Source organism: Anopheles moucheti, chromosome 2, assembly GCF_943734755.1.
Source record: "Anopheles moucheti chromosome 2, idAnoMoucSN_F20_07, whole genome shotgun sequence".
In the NCBI taxonomy this organism is placed as follows: Eukaryota; Metazoa; Arthropoda; class Insecta; order Diptera; family Culicidae; genus Anopheles; species Anopheles moucheti.
In genome coordinates, this window is record NC_069140.1 from 75,287,660 (window position 1) to 75,301,606 (window position 13,947).

At 42.6% G+C, this 13,947-nt stretch overlaps 1 protein-coding gene across 2 annotated transcripts in view; it reads right to left on the bottom strand.

Moving 5' to 3' along the window:
- LOC128302924 (matrix metalloproteinase-2) overlaps positions 1-13,947 on the bottom strand; it is a 220,366-nt gene that overhangs the window by 67,428 nt on the left and 138,991 nt on the right. The gene's annotated exons all lie outside the window — the stretch shown is intronic.

The following is a 13,947-nucleotide window of genomic DNA, read 5'->3' on the forward strand; positions in this document are numbered from 1 at the left end:
GAAGCGTATTGATTGGAACAGCGGAATGAGTAACCCGTTAGGAGCCCGGGAAAATGGTTGACCATTGACCAAGTTTAACGGATCTCGTTGAGGAGTGGAGCACTAGCGATTCATCGTCATTGTGACATTCTCGCCTAAGAGACCCAGGGACACCAACCGATTGAAATCGGTAGTCTCTAGCGCCATTGGACATGGGTTTCCGGGGGGTTGGGTAATTTATTTCAATTTAACCGAACGATTCTGATTAATTTTCTTTATTGAGTTTAATCAGTGTGCGCGCCCCGTTCGGTATCGGTTGGTTGGCGGCGGCGGCGCCACAGAACGTATCGGCGCCAGCCAGGAATGGTTCATTTGCAGTCGAAGATAGATGCGTCTTAGATTTGCAAAACGATGTCGTCGGATTGGAACGATCGGGGATATGCGAGTACGGTAGCCTTCTGTTCTGGTTTCCATTGATCCTACCCTTGGGGGGTGTATTACGAACAAAAGGAGCATACTACTGTGGTGGACATAATGCAGTGAATGGGTGAAGGAAGAAAAAAAACTGGAGATGCTTCTTGTGATGGATTAACATTCTCCATCACTAGTGGGTGTACATTTCTCTCGAGTGGGAAATCAGCTCTATTACCCAGCGGGATAGGTTCCATTCAGCTCTTTTTTTTCGCTCTCTAGATGCATTAAATTCTTGACCGAAATTAGCTGCAATTGTATTAAGTGTTGGTTTTAACTGTTTCATTTTGGATAGTGCACTGTTAAGAGCTTAACATCGGTAGAGACATCGATTAGCATCGATTTGCAAAAAACCTCTTTAGAATGTGGACATTAAAATTTGCTTAATGCATTCCGGATTAGATTAGAGATGATCGATAATGAAATCTTCACTCTTCGCCTCTGAGGTACACGACGCTATCTTTAATGTCACAATTATTGTAGTTAACATCCAAGCAATCCAAGTTGACGAGGGATCCGCAATGAGTAAGTCGCGTAAGCTTAAATGTTGTGTTAGCTCTTATCTGTTTATCAAACCGTTTCTAACTAGTGAAAGATATATTTATTCATCCCTGTATTTAAGAAAGGCGATAAGTACGATTTTTTATTTAAAGAAGCTGTTAACAAAGGTAAAGATTCCGACCAAGATCATTAAACCAAACCGCTCGAGATTGCGGTGTTTCCCAAGAGAGGGCGCTGCCGTCGATTCGATCCCGAAGGAGCCCGAAGCAGCGTTGTAGCGATGACCGAAGAGGCTGGGTTGACGACCGAGAGCATAAAAACACGTGTCAGCGTTCATTCAAGCCTCTTTTTGGCTAGCGAGAAACGCATGTGATTTTTTGAACCCTTCAAATAATAAAGTGTTAAAACAACGTGTGTGTGTCTAAAAGACTTTTCATTTCGAAATTCGAAAAGAGCCTGCTGCGTGACGCAACAGAGTTGTCAATTCTTTTTCACTCTTAGCCATGGCTACTGTTGCGTACGACCGCGAGAGAAGTGGATTAGAGCTAGTAAACGGCACTGGCAACGTACCGCTGACGGCGATCGGGCTGATGTGGGAGAACGCTTCTCAAACCCGAGTAGTAGCGAGAGATAAGTCAAAGAGAAAGGATCACAGAATAAAAGCAGACAAGTTTTTATCTACAGTTTTTTATCGCGCGCACGCACACGCACACACTAACGCGAGTGCGAAACCACGCGGCGTAAGGAGATTTAAAAAGTGTCTCATATTTTATTGCACCATCCGACGCTACTCCCAACAGCTACTCTGATAGTTGCCTGATGTGTAATTATAAAGTCCATGAAATTATACTTTTTTGGCTCAATAAAAATCTCGTCGTTCGATGGCCTCAAATTTGGTCAAATTTGTTGCAGGAGACAACAATTTAATACTTAAATTAACTGCTTATATAAGGACCTATAAACACAAAGTTTCTTCTGATATACTCGTAGCCAACCTCGATATGCTCGATTTTCTTGGTTCTACACAACTTTGGCTTCGATCACATCTTAAAAACAACATTTATTATGTGAGGTTCAATCAATCTAGTTCTGAAGCTTAAGTTCTCCGGAGTCCCACAGGATAGCAACATTAGCTCTATTATGTTCCTATCGCATGTTAAAGGCGTTTCCTTTGTTTTAGCTGATAATCACTATCCATGGTAAGCCGATGAGATGTAAACATATTCCTCTGCTGATCATGACAAACTACAAAATTATTTAAACGAATTCTGTTGAAAAACCTTTTTTGCATCAGCCCATAAAAGTAGACCATATTTCAGATAACTTATTAGACAACTAAAAGTCTTTCACAGGACATATTGTATAAATCATAAGCAGAGCCTGCAGGAGTTAAGTTTAAGTTCGTAAGATGATAATCGAGTTTCGTAATGTGTATTGTAGTTTAAGCTCTAAGCTCTGTACAACAGCGATTTCTATTACAACTTACTTAAGATACTTAACGTAGAGGTAGAATGGCTCCGTTAGTTGAGTTAAATTAATATCCACATCCCAAAACAAAGCTCGCGTTCAACGAACTAATTCTCTGTGGTCAAACACAATACATCCTAAGCGGCTAACGAATCAATATCAGCTAAGATCCGTAGTGTTAATGCATTTTATCCAGGAATAGACTTCAATACACCGAAAACGGATATCTGCTAATATCTGCGAATCTCTGCGATACATCAGAATTCAAGTTCTAACACCGCCTTGTAAGTGACAGATAAGATATATCCAAATAGACAGATGAAAAAGTTACTGCTGAAGTACTTCAACACTTACTCATGAGTATTGCAATGAGTGTCATCTGCGTTAGACAGAATTAACGATACAGAGACAAACCCACTCTGAAAGATGAAACTCTGTTCCCTTCACTTTAAGGTGATTAAGTATAGATCGGCTTGACTAAATTTTATACTCCATTATATTCCTTTCCTTTTCCGCTAAAGACCTTTTTTGTGCTCAACAATAGACGCACACGCACACACAAAGAAACAAATGCCAACAAAGAAGGGCAAATAATCACCCTGAATATAAACAAAATGTTAATGGAGCAATAAAAACCGGAAAGTCAATGCGTCACTTTTGCCTCATCATTTTCCCATAATTTAGCACAACACGTGGAGCACACTCATTATTTTGGGACCCGGCGCTGGGGATATTCTCCGTATCCCTTTTTGTCGGGTGTGTGTGTGTTAAGAGTTGGGTTGAAGATGGATGTGAAACACCGATTCACCAAAGCACACACACGCCGGGGTAAAGTGAACTTTCTTGGGCCAAATTCTGGACAAAGCAACCCCTTTTTTTGGTGGCTCCGGGGGGTTTCTCAGGAGGTGTTGTACACGCACACGTACCACAACGGTATGGTATATCGATGATTCGTGCCTAGTCAGGGGTGCTTTTATCTGGGCTGACTGAAGTGAAGCAAAAGTGGTACGAGGGAACGAGGGAACAGGAGAGGAATTAGCCATTGGACAGGACGACATAAATCGTTAATCTTGTGAATGGGTGTGCGTGCGTGTGGTGAGAAATCCAAAGTCATCCTCTTTTGAACGCAGAAACGCGCACATGCAGATGAAACATCGCTCCCGGCATGTGCGGGGATGGGATTTTGCTTTTCTTCGCTTACACACACACACATACAATAAACCGCCTACTAAGACGAGAAGAAAAGGCTTAAAGAGTGGCAGAAAACGAGTTTCCTATTAGCATCTTCTTCGATTCTTTTTTTTTGCTTCCATCGAAAAAGTGTTTCCAATCCGATCGGTAAAGGGGTTTGGCGCAGGACCTCATCACCGCAGTGAAGCTTTTTTCCTTCTTTTCTTCCAACGTGCGTATTTTTTTTTTTTCGTTGCTCTTACTGCTCTCTCCATCGCGGAAGAAACTTTCCCCGTTGGCAACAACTAACAGGAATGAAGGAAAATAAATTCCCCCCGGATTGGGGGGGGGGGGGGGGGAAAGCCCTCGAGGAATGGCCCGGAAAACGGTGGCTCTGCTGGTGGTTGGAAGGAATTTTCCATAAATTCATGAAACAGCTTACAGGTTTAGGCAGAAGTGGAAAGAAAGGCCCCGTGAAACCTCCCCGGGTTGGAGTGGTATTTTGCTGCTCAACTTTCAATTGAGCCGAGCAAAAACCAGCCCGCTGTGTGTGTGTGTGGGGAACGGAAAGATCGATACCATCGATGCGATAGATTTGGCAGCAGCGCGAATTTTCGGGGGCAAAATACTGCGGAAGTAGCTCGCCGCCGGAAATGTTTTGTCGGCCTCAGCGCACTCAAACACCTCCAGCGGCAATGCGTCCGGATCGTGTGGTTTTTCCTCCTGACACACACTCACACACACGCATACGTCCGGGTACACATCATTCTTAGGCAAGAGAGAACATATGCCATTTGTCTGCCTGGGCGAGGTTCTGTTTGGTCTACGCTGCTGATGCTTTCCCATTTTCCCACGTGCGAGCGAGTCTCATCCGTCCCGATACTGCCGATGCTGTGTCGACGTCAAGCGGTGGAATTTGTGGCGATAGCGATAAGACATTACAGCGGCCTTTCGTCACCTTCGCCGGTTGAACGGTGGACCGATCGAAACTTCACAGCACACATCCGTCCGGGACAAAAAAAAAAAGAAAACGCTGCACGGAAAATGTGCGGAAGATATTTGGGGAATTCGTACGTACACATCATCTGACAGTGTGTGGGGGAGGTAGTCGCCACAGGGCACACAGGTAAAAGGCGCTCAAATCCACACGGCCCACACGACACGACGGCTGTCGCGTGAAAAACGGTTGCGGTCTGGCAGGGAAAAGTTCACGCTGTGGAAATGGTGTTCTGTGGAACTTTTGCTCTCTTTTTTTCCTTGTTCGCATCCTTCACGTCCGCATTGATTCGTCGGGCAAGAGACTGTGAGACAGCGAGCGGTTAAAAACAACAACATAACCTCTTCGCACACCAAACTCCAACTGCTCGGAGACACGTCAATTGTAGCGCGCTCGTAGGGGTTTTTGAATATTTCAACTCCCCCGATAGCGGTGGCTGGAAAAGTGTCTTGAAGTTGTGTCTACCAGATACATCGAACCGCTTACCCCGCAAAACCGATCGTACACCGGCGAGAATGTGACATTCTCCGGCGTCTTATGTGTTTACCGAGACGCCAATTTTCATTAAATTGTGCTGACGCCCGTACCTTTTGCTTTTCCCCCTGTCGAGGGTTCCGTCTGGTGGTTCAAAAGGCTTTTTATCACGGCGGAGAAAATGGTGAGAAAAAATTTGTCCTTAGTAGGCTTAGTTATTTAAATACGTTTGACCCAAAGGTATGTAAAAATATATTAATATGATTAATGTAAGTTACAAGTCTCGAAAGCGCAGCCAACATTCTCCTGAGAGATATCTTCAGAATTGTTCACATAAGAAATACATCAAGAATAAGGTGTGTCCCTCCTCGAAAGTCGAGATTTCAACCCAGAAGTAACACCGAGGATGATAAAACTGTATTTGTACCAATGTTGTAATCAAAGTAGTCAAAATATTAGGTATGGAGAAAAGTTGAATTCAGATGAGATTCGATCGACTACCCTCTGGTGTATTAGAACGAATGCAAGAGCATAAGACCCAAGGTCTGTGTAGGATAGAGGTCGAGTAATAGCCAAGATAGAGGTTCGCCATTTTGGATTTCATTTGACGTTTAGTCGCCCGTGTAAGATTCCTTGCGCCTAGCCTACTTGTTTACTATATTGCAAAGTTTCACAATTAGCTTGGTCGTTAAAGTTTTCCTTCGTTTTGAATACCTTTAGTTAAAACAGCAAACTACTGATGGTTTTATAAAGGGTGTGTGGTCATCACCTATTAGTGTTCTGATACCAAGGGTTGATCACACGGTACCGAACTTCGTACTGTGAACCGGGAGATATGATGAGCCTCATCCTCTTCCTCATATGTGAAAAGCCTCACCTACTCGTTGCAAAATCCTTTACATCGCTTCGCTCGCTTTAAATCGGTTTAAAAATCCGATTCTCTGACTTCTCACCTGCCTTGACCACCAATCATACCTAACACCAATCGCCAATAAGATCTGCAGATCTAATTCTAGACTAAAATTGAAAAACAGAGACACAAATTTCCTACCAAATCTAAAACAATAAAAATCTTGTTGCTATGATCGACCCGTTTAATCAACACAACTATACACAAAACATTTGAATGGAAAAAGGGCGTCCAAACGTCAAATCACGTGTAACGAACTTTTGGTCACTTGTCAAATTGCCCCTCTTTCCTATACAGACCTTCGGTGTGCCCCTTCTCAAAAGTCGAGCTTTCAACCCAGAAATCGACGGATCGAAAATCATATTTGTACCAATGTTGTGATCAAAGTAGTCCAAATCTTAGGTACTAGAAAAGTTGAATTCAGATGAGATTCGATCCCCGAGCCTCTGGTGTATCAGTACGTATGCAAGGGCACGAGACCATTGGATCACTTCACCAGTGCTATGATATACTACCAATATAAAGCGTTTATTTTGCTGAGGTTTCTATTGAACAATATTATGAAATTACGTTAAAGCTGATAATACAATCGCAATCTGCATAAAGATTAACTTTAATTAGTCATTTATTGACTATTTTATAAAATGATATTCATGGAATTTACAGGAAATGTAGGAATGTTGATAGCAGGAATTGTAATGCGTGGTAAATTAAAGTTACTTCCAGCTACTCCACTGCATACAATGACTTACTTCCTGGCTTCGAAGGGTGAAGCGCGTGAAACTATTTGTAGAACGCTTGCGATATTATTTCCAGCAAATTAGTTCGATGCTGTTGAAGCGTTCTCGTTATTTACACTATCGTGTTTGCACTATTACGATGTAATTGAGATTGTTCCGTTAATAAACCATTACTGCCAACACCTGTACAAAGGTGAGATGGTTAATTATTTGTAACGAGTTTGCTTTTAACAATAGGACTCCATGTAACACTTGTCCTAAATTTTGCTGAATATCAAATAAAATACACACACTAAACACCTTCCAATACATGATGGAAGATCGACCGATAAGCCGCTTTACTTCGCACATTGCAATCTACCAAATCGGGCAGATAAAAACGGCAGCCATACACGTGCACGGGGCACGTGCTTTCAACAATGCGCCACTCTTATTGTGCTGTAATTTGGCAAGTTCAACACGCTTCACCTCGCGCCACTTAGCCACTGCCGAATTTTGCGTAAACTCCACACAGGTCCCGAATTTGGGTTTGGGGTAAATTTCACCACCCCATCCCACCTTCCCACTCAATTTACCCATTAACGCACGTGTCTCCATCCAGTCGGTTGATTGGTCCAGGTGCCCGAAGAGAAATTTTACGCGTTTTGCTTTCAGCTTAATTTTCAAACATTTGTTGACAGCTACGGCACACGCAGAGCGCGAGTGAGTGGTGACTGCTGGGGTTACGTGTTTATGAACTTTTTACGTTGTGTCATTTAAATGGAGAAAAGTGCCACCCACGATACGTGGGTGTAAGGGGTGAGAGAAAGAAAGCAAAACCCCACGTTAAAGGCGCTTTGGTGTTGTTGTTCGCTTCTGTTCCATCTCCGAGCTGCCTGTGACACTTCCTGTGACCGGGTACCGGGGGTAACGGGGGAACGATTGACAGTAAATTTTACCGGAAGTGATATTGAAAGGATAAACGTGTTTTTTAGCGATGAAGTAATTTAATTTTCTCCCATTGTTTTGCGCTTCACAGTGCGCTAAAGAGCACCACGCGGGTGCACTGCTACACATGCATACTATACCTCCCCAACATGGTGTGAAAGGATTTGTTGGAATTGCGTTTTTTTTACGGTTTTTAATCCCCACGCGGAAAATCGTTCACCAACCAGCGTTCACAAGCGAAACCATTTTAGTGAGCGACGCGATACCGTCTGGAGGGGGATACCCGAATGCAAAACAAACGATCTTCGATCGATTTTGGTAATGAAACATCCGTGCAGACATTCTGACCCCGCCCCGCATGCAAATTCATTCAAAGAATCAATTTTGCCACCGCCATTCTTCGGCGGATCCATTTCGTTCGTGTTCGTATTTGCATCAAATATTTGAGGCTGAAATTATTGCACGTGATCCCCCGTAATGCCTCGTGATCTCTCGTGGAACGCTCGCAAACACACACTGGTTTTTTCTGGTTCTTTCTCTTTACTTTCGGCTGGGGCCGTGCATTGTATTAAGCCTAACTTTGAAATGAAAGTGGCCTCGAGAAAGCGTACTTTTTGTATGAATGATTGCGAACCGGTCCTCCCGCTTTTGCTCTTTCGGTCATATAGATATATCTTTTTTTTTTTAGTTGGCTTCAGGGGGAGAACCGGAGGATGGGCAACCATTCATTTTCGTACGCCGAGTAGGGAGTGAAAAATCGCCCTGAACTGATAGCGCTCGATTGGTTGGCCGCGGTCGTCGTATGTAAAGTGGGCCGCTACTTCACTACCATTATTGATTTTTTCGCTCTCTCCACTGCATCCCGTTTGGAGTGGAGGATTTAATCTCGATTTATTTTCCCTTCCCGTGGTTTTTTTTTCTTCTTCCTCCTACGGGAATGATTTGACTGTAAGATATTGGCGTGGCGTGATGATGCGTTAGTTGGGGTGGATCCGAGCAGAGTGGAAACGATTGGCAAAAAAGTGGAAAGCATAAAGTTTCCTTCTCATCATCTCCGTTGGAAGAGGTACGTCATCATCATCATCATTCTTCGGCGAAGTGGAAATCAATTCCGCCGAGGCGGCTTTTGGGGGGTTACCTTTCCAACCCGGACCCAAACACCCCCCCTTACTCGTGGGCTATTTTTTACTCATTTATCTCTCACGTCCATTTCACTCGTACGTAATTTTTTTTTTGGCGATTGGGAAAGAAAAATTGCATCCACTACCGATGGGCCGAAATTTTCCCGCCCGCGCCGAAAAGAAGCTCCCGAATGGTGAAACAAACGGGCATGAAAATCTCTTTGTTGTTCCGCAAACGGGAAAAGGGTTTTTCCCTATTTTGTGGTAGAAAATTCTGCTCATGTCGAAGGAAACGAAAACCTTGCAATCAAAATTTTGGATTTCACTAAATTCTATCAGCTTAACAGTTTGAAGCAAACTCCATTTTGAAGTTAACAAAGAGTGGTCCAGACAGTGGACCTAAGTGGTCGCTCGAAAAAAAGGGCGACTACACGCCGACTACCTCGGCGTAGGGAGGTGTGAACATCCCTAAAGGGTTCAATTAGGTTAAGAAAGTCCCCACCCACCATTGTTCTCACACAGCCCTTCTCGCACATTCCATTTGGATCTAATTTAATCGTCCTTCGTTCGTTGTTGGCGTTGGCCAGCTCTCAGCTCGCCAAGGGCTGGTGAAAAATGGGGCCATTTTCCTGGAAAAAAATAAATCCCAAATCCTGGACATGAAGAGTTTGTGTATATATATACATATATATATATCCTATCCCGTGTATCCGTGCTGCTGCTTCCCTTATTCTAAGGGGCGCTAATAGAAATTCAATTTCCTACAGGTGGCAAAACATAAACCAAAAGGCCTAAGTGAAAAAGGATTCCTTTTTCCACACCACTCCAACGGATATTCCCGGAAAAGGGACATTTCGGTGATCGGTTAAGTTGTGTAGCGTGATCCTTTTTTAAAAAAAAAAATATTGAAATAAGGTTGGAACCAGAAAAAGAAAATGAACGTAACACACCCTGGCTAGTTCAGCAGAACCCCCTTGAGGTTTGAATATAAATAGCTTCATCGATTAGGGGTTGAACTCTTCGGTGGTTTTGGGCCGACCGACCGTACTGAAAAGCTACACGGTGCACGGTATGCAGCAGCATGGAATCAATTTGGTGTCCCAAGTGTGTCCACAAACCGATCGCAGGGAAGGTGCATGCAGATTTCTACCCCGGCCCCCATTCCCGGCACACGGAAAAAGTGATCGATTGATTTTCCTCCCGTGAGAGTCCAACGAACGTTCCGGGAGATTTGTTTTTTTTTTGCCCAACAATGTCTGTACGGGATTTGTGAGATCCGGGAGGTCCAGGACGGAACGTACGATCACAGATTATTGGTTGTATTCATGGTCGCCGCACACAATGGCCGAAACCGGCGACCAGCTGTGGTTTTTCGGAAGCTATTTTCCAAAACCAAAACCCTCCGCACTTGGGGTTTCGCAACCGTCCAGCTTCCACGATTCCCCACCACATGTGGATGCGAGGTTGACTATTAGAAAATTGCCAAATGAGGTTTGCTGGTGACATTCTGTTTGATTGATTTTCATGTCTCGTCCGTCCCGGTACGTTCCAATTGCTGCCTGGCTGGAGTGTTTCGCCGATTCAAATGGAGCCGGAGTGCTTGCTCTTACCGCAATTGATTTCTTTACCTCACTTTCTCCAACTCTCTCGCCGCAGTCGACGAGAGCTGGGGACCATCTAATCGGTTGCGGCTCGATTCGGTCGAATGGTTGGAAAAATTCAGAACCGAAGTCGGACATTTTCCCTGCACTCCCCTACATATATGGCGGTTTTCCACTGCGGTTTTCCACTGCCCGGTTTTCCTCAGCGGAAAATGCAAGATACGATGGTCCGGATGCACTTACCTGGAAGAACAAAAAAAAAAAACAAGAGAAAGAGAGAGGATATTAAGAAAAGTGAGGTTTTAAGCGAACGAGCGGAACGACTGAACGCTCGGTGGTCAAGCTGTGGGGCAGTGGTTTTGTGTTGACCGTAGGTAGTAGTAATGAAATTCTCATTTCGCTTTGTTCAAAGCGCCAACAGGAATGCGTGGAAATATGATGCAAACGCTACTTTTGTTGTAGAATAGTATCTATTTTTTTGTTTGCTGCTGCTGTTGCTGCTGCTGCTAGCCAGCGAAATTTTCGTGTGAAAATCGTACATCAAACGATTGTAGAAAAAAACCCACGGTTATCAATCATTTGCGTAGAAAAAAAAAACACCAACAAATATATTTGTAATAGTAAAAAAAACACTGCTTTTATCGCGTATCGTCTATCGCTCGAATGCAAACTGTTGTACCATCCCTTTTTTGCGCTGTGCACCACAAATTCCGTTGATGTTTGTGGTGCATCGATCGGTTGAACGAAAGAGAAAAAAAAATGGTTCCATCATCGGATCGCATCATATTTATCGGTTGATCGATCAATCATAAACAAGTGCAAGTTTACTGCATGAACTGCATTTGATGATGGTTGGGGGGTTTTTTTTTGGGCGACCAGCACGACCAGTTGGGTGGTAAATATAGGGAAGCGTAAGCCAGATTAGACAGCTTTGTTAAAGCGATACATATCAATTGTGGCTCTGAATTGGTAATCCGATAGTAGGAATTACATGTGATAGTATGAGACAATTCTCTGAATACTTGATACTTCAATACTTAATTAATTAATACTTTTTTGACGATTGACCGATTTTAATTATGAGATAAATAATGGGATAGTGGTAAACCTTGATCAAAGGTTGCCATGGTGGTAAACCTCAAAGAAAATTGTCAGAGAGAAGTAAAAAGCATTTGAAAAAAAAAAACAGCAAAAACCCATGCTCCTAGGCTTTACAAACTTAAATACGGATACCAAATACTAAATACAAATATTATTTTTATAAATTGTTTAAAATTATTATCTGATGGATACATGTGAACAATGTTAGAACTCATATAACAATATTTGACAACAAAATATACACATCATTTTATTGCAATTTTGTTAAACATTAAAAAAAGATAAATTTCGTTAAAAGGCACAAACAATATTGTCAATTATCAAAAAATTGGTTTTATCCGCAACTTCTCATGGAAAAATAATAATGAAATATGAAAAGACTTAAAACTGTATTGCAAACAAGACGTCTTACATTGTTTACATGTAACTTTTAAGGATTTTAAGTAACTTGCTCAATAGATTGTAAGAAAGCATATTGTCCATATAATTATGTTCCAGTCCCCGAGATACACTATTATAGCGGACCGCAATAACACGGGAAAAAATCCGCGTAAGTCGAATCCAGGTGCAATTTCGTTTATACTTCAAAGTCATAGAGTCGACCTCCTTCTCTGTACTTAATTTATACGCTGAGCCCGGAGATTTTTAGCAATATTTCATTAAAATAAGTGAGAATGAAATGTTTTATGAGACAAAAAAGGTTATTTAAAGCAAATTTTAGCCTTTTTGCTTAGATATTGTGCTATAAACTAGCTCATCTATCAAATTTCTTAAAAACACGTATCTCCAAATCCGCGTATCTCGGGGACTGCCTGTATGTACAAATAGTGTATAAATTCACATAACAAACATTTTCGGTAAAGCGGCAACAAGAGGGAAGCTTTTTAAAATACATGATACGCTTTTAAATACTTTTCCAATAACTCGGATACCCGCAAAAAGCAAAAGATTAATGGCATCACACCCTTCAAGTTGTACAAATTTCACTACAAAAACTGCTCACAACTACACCGAGCATTGAAGTTTTGGTAAAGTTAAATATCTTCATTGGAAAACGTGCTACAGCAATTCGTTTTTGCCGTAGAAAGAAAATGAACCGCATCGAGATGTAAAATGTAATATGTGTAGCAAAAAAAAAAAACAAGAGAGAAGAGAAAACCAGTAGCAAACGAGCAGCGATTTCTTAATTAAAAAAGCACAAACCTAGTGGCCGTAAAGATCCTAGTTTTTTCTGCGTTGGGAAGTAGTTTTTTTTCTTCTTTCCTACTTGCAAAACAGCAACACACAGGATTAACTTACCAAAGCACACCCCACAAGCTGCACACGATCGTGCTTGAGAGTTTTGTTCGTTTCTGTGCTTTTTCTTCCGCGTTCCTGCCAATCGAAAGGATCTGCAAATCCTGAACTGTGCTATTCCCGGGAAAGGGAAGCGATTTTTTTTTTCTTTACTGTTTAGCCTTTTTTTTTGTTCCCGCCTTAAGGCCAACTTTGATCCGGTTCGATCTGTGAAGGAGCATCACAGCAGGAAGAGTGAGAGAGAGAGAGAGAAATGCAAAAAAATGGCTTTGCGCTGAAATCCCAGCAGTCAGACGTTGTTGTGAAGGTATATTTCACAGGAATCGGGGTACGATAAGGATTTCCGCGTGAAGCTTTACATTTTCATTCGTATTTGCTTCGGGAGGGTAGAGGATTACAGGTTTGGTTTTTTTTCTCTCTCTCTCCCACGCTCCGAGCAGTATTACGGAGCTCCTGTAACCTTGGGATGGAATTTTCGGGTTCCGTTGGATTGTGGAAAATATTTTCCATCCAAAGAATTTGCCTCCGCTCCGCATCCTAGCTACTAATCGCAGAAAAGCTATTGCCTATACGTATCCTCATGTCACGACTTTTATTTGACTATGTAAGCCATACGTCCCTCAAACACAACGACGCAGCAGCGACAGAATGTTCGAATAAAGCATTCGAATAACGTTTTGCGCAAACGATCGGTAAAGTTTAGCGCTTTGCACTGGTGAAACTAATTCCCCTCCACAACCCCGATTCGATGAGTAAGATCGATGATGCATAAGAAATGTGTGCGCACGTACCATTTTTGGGCAAACTTTGGTGATCCCCGCGTGAGTTTGATTTATGCTGCCTTAAAAACCAGTGCCCAAAGGCGGCAAAGTGCTGATGCGATGGCAAGCAAAAAAAGGGAAAAGGAAAAAGTCAAGCGAGAAGAAATGGCGCACGAATTGCTTTCTTTATCCCCTTTTTTTTATACGGCCGTCAGGTGTTGAACGTCTGTCCCGCTTGCGTACGCCCCTCCCCGCCGTACCGGGTGAGGAAAGCCCAGGAATTATCGATCGTGTTGTGTTGGTGTTTGGTGGTTTTTTTTTGTTGATGTTTGCCGAAAGATTCTCTTACAGGAAAGGTCGGAAAGCGGCAAGTTTGCTCAACATATTTACACACATCCACACTCGTGCAAAGCGTGCAAAGTCACGGTAAA